Genomic DNA, 5,865 nt, shown 5'->3' on the forward strand with positions numbered 1-5,865 from the left:
CCGCGCGCTCGGAACCGCAGTGCGGGGCGGAGGTGGAAAAGTCACGTCCACGGGGAGGACTTAACCCTGCCGGGAATCACGACCTGTTTATTAATAAAGCCATAGAAACCACCAGGATCTAGGCCAAGTAAGTGAGCACTGGACGGGTCTCCACCATGTATATATATGGTCACTTGACTGATGTTAAAGTTGTCTGCGTGGCGCTTGTGAAGTCCTGACTACAAGGGAAAACAAAATACACCTGTCCACTGAACAGTGAGTAGAACTCCTGTGCATGGAAACACGCCCCTAATGGAGAATCCAAGCCAATTAGGGAGAAAATAGAGTTGTCCTTACGGACATCCAAAAGAGGACTACTATGCAGAATATAGAACTACACATCGGCAAGAACAAAGCAGAAAAGCCGATTAAAAATTAGAGAAAGCCGGAGGCTGGTGAGATCTGAGGATCGCTGTTCAAAGCCAGTCCAGGCAAGTCTGGGAGACTCTTTTTTTTGGGGGGTGGTCTAGTCATGGGGCCTGAACTCTGGGCCTGGGTGCTGTCCCTCAGCTCTTCAGCTCAAGGCTAGCATTCTACCACTTGAGCCACAGCACCACTTCCAGCTTTTTGCTTATGTGGTGCTGAGGAATCGAACCCAGGGCCTCGGGCATGCAAGGCAAGTGCGCTACCACTGAACCACCTTCCCAGCCCAAGACTGGGAGACTCTTTATTTCCAATTAACCACCAGAAAAACATAAGTAGAGCTGTGGCTCAGAGTGGTAGAGCACAAGAGCTCAGGGACAGCGCCCAGGCCCAGAGTTCAAACCCCAAAACTGACCCCCCCAAAAAGGCAGAATAGTTCAGAAGACATTTCTCAAAACAGGATAACCAGATATTTCTAAAGAAGAAAAAGAAGAAGGAAGGAGGAGGAGGAGGAGGAGGGCTGGGAAGTTGGCTCAGTGGTAGAGTGCTTGCATGCTTGAGCCCCTGGGTTCGCATCCTCAGCACCACATAAGCAGAAAAAAAAAGCCGGAAATGGCGCTGTGGCTCAAGTGGTAGAGCGCTAGCCTTGAACTGCAGAGCTGAGGGACAGCACCCAGGCCCAGAGTTCAGGCCCCACGACTGTGCCCCCCACCCCAAATAATAAAAATTTAAAAAGAAGAAGAAGAGGAAGAAGAAGAAGAAGATTCTAAACTTAGTAGTTTCAGAAATGCTAGTTGAGATGACAATGTTATCTTACTTCATACCCACCAGAGTAGCTGAAACAAGAAAGTCTGACAATATTGCTGGTCAAAGTCAAAGTCCCTTTCCTTTCCTTTCCTTTCCTTTCCTTTCCTTTCCTTTCCTTTCCTTTCCTTTCCTTTCCTTATGTCTTTCCTCCTTCTCCCCTCTTCCCCTCTCCTACCTCCTCCTCCTCTTCCTCTTCCTCCTCCTCCTCTTCTTTTTCTTATTCCTCTTCCTCCACAGTGGAGTCATGATGGATCTACCCACGTGTCCCCTTTATGCAAGTGCCCTGAGCTGTATCGCATCTTAAATCACATGGCATTGACTACTAGCTCAAACACACCTAAGATGTTAAAAGGGAAAATGGTGATAAACTCAAAAGGAGGGTGATGAGAGAAACGGTCAATCAATCCACACTCACCTCCATAGATACAGGTCCACTTCTGCTAAGACCAGAAGTGAGACTAGTCTACCCACAGACCACATGATTGTTTGGCCACAACTCTGGATTTGCTGACTGGTAAAGAGCTTTTGCTAATAAAAACAAAAAAACAAGCCAGTAAAGTGGCACAAGGGCCTACTTTTCAGATGCACAGACACCAACACCTGGCCACAAGGATCATGAATAATCAGGGATACCTGACACCACTAAAGGAACAAATCAACCAACTTCCAGTAACTAACACAAAGAAATAGAGATTTGTGAACTGCCAGGCAGAATGTGAAATAAGCCAGGTGTGGTACTGTATACCTGTAATTCCAGTACTTCTGAGGTTGAGGCAGAAGGGTCATGAGTTCAGAGCTATTCTTAGAATTGCCGCATAGTCTTGTTCTATAACAAGACCTTTGTCTTGAAGTATTAAATAAATATCATTTTGTTGTTGTTGCTTGGGGTTTTGTCAGAATTGAGGTTTGAACCCACACTCTCATGCTTGCTACACAAGCACTCTAGCACCTGAGCCATGTCCCTAATTAAAACAAACAAATAGATTACATAAAAATGCTAAACACTCAGCATTCTTAAAGAGGTTTGGTGAGTACAAATATCATTTAGATAGACAACTAAATGAAACCAGGAAAACAATACATGAACGAAATTAGTTCAACCAAGCGAAATCTTTAAAAATAACCAAACGTTTATAAAGAGTACAACAGCTGAGCTTCAAAGTTCCATACAGAGCTCTACAGCAGACTCAAGAAAAAAGAAAAAAGCACCACACCAGTGGCTTACGCCTGTAATCCTAGCTACTCAGGAGGCTGAGATCTTGAGGATTTCAGTTCAAAGCCAGCCCAGGCAGGAAAGTCCATGAGACTCTTATTTGCAATAAACCAGGTCTTATCCAAACTCTATCTTGGCATTCCAAGTTTCACTCTAAATAGGTAACGTGTCATGAGGAATTTTCAAAGTCAGCAGCAGTTTTGCCTGGAAAGCCGCATTCTACACAATTGTTAGTATAAGCCATACCTACTCCCAAGTAAATTAGATATGAACAGAGCTCTCAATCCATGGCTGCTCAGCCAGGCCTGCCTTCACATCAGACTACTCTAGGCCATCTAAGTCATCAGACAAAGAAATTCAGAGGCTTGGCCTCTTCTCATTTCTGATCTCATATCCCCAGTCCTGCATAGTATCCTTTATAAAGTAATAGTTTGGTAAATCTAATGTTAACTTTGCTTTCCTATGTATCTTTTTCCAATTGCCCTCTAAACACCTGTAATATTTCTTTTTTTAATTAGATAGGGCTGGCTTTGAACTGAGATCCTCAGATCTCAGCCTCCTAAGTAGCTAGGATTATAGGCTGAGCCACTGGAATCTGGCTACAAGTACATTTCTTTTTGGATGTCACCCTTAATATTTCTTTTGAATCTCCTACAATAGCACTATGCACATCCTCAATAAATATTCAGTTTAAAAAATGAGCTGGGCACCAATGGCTCATGCCATTCTAGCTACTCAGGGACAACACCCAGACCCTGAGATCAAGCCCCAGGACTGGCCAAAACAAAAAAAAAAAAGAAAGAAAAGGAAATGGCCAGGTCACTGGTGGCTCATGTCTATAATCCTAGTTACTCAGGAGGCTGACATTTGAGGATCATGGTTTGAAGCCAGCCCCAGCAGGAAAGTCTATGAGACTCATCTCCAATTAACCACAAAAAGCCAGAAGTGGAGCTGTGGCTCAAGTATAGAGTCCTACCTGTGGGAGCAAAAAAAGCCAAGAGACAGTATACAGGCCCTTAAGCCCCAGCACACACACACACACACACACACACACACGCATGCGTGCACGCACACACACACCAAAGAGTATACAATTTGGTAATTTTGGTTAAGTGATGCCTTAGGGTTTGTGCCAATTTGCACACAACAGCAATTTAAGAAAGCATCTATTTTCCTGCAGCTTGATCAAAACACATTTTGATCAAGCTGCAGGCTTGAGGCTGCTTACCTTTTCATGTTTAGTAGCCTTTGTCTTTTTTTTTTAAGTTCCCATTTCAATGTTTCTAACTATTTGTTTTGGTTATTAATTTTTGAGAATCTCTTTCCATATGAAAAAGCTTAGCTTTTTTTTTTTTTGGTCAGTTGTGGGGCCTGGACTCTGGGCTTGGGCACTGTCCCTCAGCTCTTCAGCTCAAGGCTAGCGCTCTACCACTTAAGCCACAGCACCACTTCTGATAATTTCTGCTTATGTGGTACTGAGGAATAGAACCCAGGACCTCATGCATGTAAGGCAAGCACTCTACCACTAAGCCACCTTCCCAGTCCCAAAGCTTAGCTTTTTGTGCTACAAGCTGTAAATAGTTTTCCAGTGGTGATATGTTAGAAAAGAGGTGGTGTGTGAGAGTTCTGGTATTTTAGGAAGTTCACCCTGCTAGCAAATAGGAAAATAGGAGACAAGCTGTGGACCTGACTAGCCTGACTGTATTATCACGTGGCAGGGAGCTTCCACTAGCTCAGTAGCAGTAGGAATGGAAGGGGAAGACCAGGGGTATAGCCAAGAAGCAATTGGCCAGAATTAGTAATTAGCACCGATAACAATTATAGTCACAATCGGCTTATGATGGCTTGGGGAGTATGCCAAGTGCTATACAAACTTTGAGCCCTAAACTGGTCCTATGACAGCCTCATTGCACAGAGAAAGGGGAGTTTTAAAGCAACTTCCTCTAACTCACAGCAGAGGATAGTAGCAGAATAAGGCTAATCCCAGGCCTGTCTGACCCCAGCTGCGTGGCAGTGGCATGACCAGAAATGATGGACGGCTTTGGTCTAAATGCACAATGCCTGTTTTGATGTCAGACATGACACCAGAGGACAGCTGCCTCTGTCCACCAAGCGACACGCTGGGGCTTGGAAACAGGAGTATTTTTCTAAATTCATTCATACACATGATCATCCTTCTAACCAAGTGTCTGTGAGTCCAAAGGGGGAGTGTCAGCCCCACTTTACAAATGCAAAAACGTAGATTAAATAACTAATCCAGCTCTGATGACTCATTCTCTAGAAAGCCTCCTCTCCCTCTCTACACAGGCCTGGTACCCAGCTTAACGCACCCACAGGAGCTTTTCTTCCTGGGATTGGTCTCTCTGGGCAATTATAGCTGTTCCTGTTGCTGCTGGTGAATACGGATTGTTCTAGAGACTCAAAGATCTGTTTGGTTATTCCCAATAAGGGGCCTGGTACAGAATCATTACTGTACTTGTTTATTAGATAAACTCCAGACCTTTTGACTCTGTGGCTTTTTAATTTTATTTTTATTGTTGTTTTTTTTTTTTCCGGTTCTAGGGCTTGAACTCATATCCTGGGCACTGTCCCTGAGCTTCTTTTGCTCAAGGCTATCACTCTACCACTTGAGCCACAGATTCATTTCTTTTTTTTTTTAATTTATTGGAGATAAGAATCTCATGGACTTTGCTTCCTGGGGTGGCTTCAAACTAGAATCCTCAGATCTCAGATCTCAGCTCCTGAAATAGCTAGGATTACAAGCATGAGCCACCATTGCCCTGTGGCCTTTTTTTTTTTTTGATCGGTCATGGGGCTTGAACTCTGGGCATGGGCGCTGTCCCTCAGCTCTTCAGCTCAAGGCAAGCGCTCTACCGCTTGAGCCACAGCGCCACTTCCGCCCTGTGGCCTTTTATCTTTATACAACACCATGAAACTATAGGCCAAATAACCTAGTACTATGGATGTTGGCAATGTTGTGATAATTTTAAGACTCATTTTTTTTTCTTTTGTCAGTCCTGGGGCCTGAACTCTGAGCTAGGGTGCTGTCCCTCAGCTCTTCAGCTCAAGGCTAGCGCTCTACCCCTTGAGCCACAGCACCACTTCCAGGTTTTCCTCTTTATGTGGTGCTGAGGAATCGAACCCAGGGCCTCATGCATGCAAGGCAAGCACTCTACCACTGAGCCACCTTCCCAGGACTCAATTTTTTTTTTGGTTGGTTGTGGGGCTTGAACTCTGGGCTTGGACACTATCCCTGCACTCTTCAGCTCAAGGCAAGCACTCTACTGCTTGAGCCACAGCCCCACTTCTGGTTTTCTAGTGGTTAATTGGAAATAAGAGTCTCACTGACTTTCCTGCCCCGACTGGCTTTGAATCGTGATCCTTAGATTTTAGCCTCCTGAATAGCTAGGATTACAGGCATGAGCCACCAGCGCCCAGCTCCA

This window comes from Dipodomys ordii, unplaced genomic scaffold, assembly GCF_000151885.1.
Source record: "Dipodomys ordii isolate 6190 unplaced genomic scaffold, Dord_2.0 Scaffold39, whole genome shotgun sequence".
NCBI classification, from domain to species: Eukaryota; Metazoa; Chordata; class Mammalia; order Rodentia; family Heteromyidae; genus Dipodomys; species Dipodomys ordii.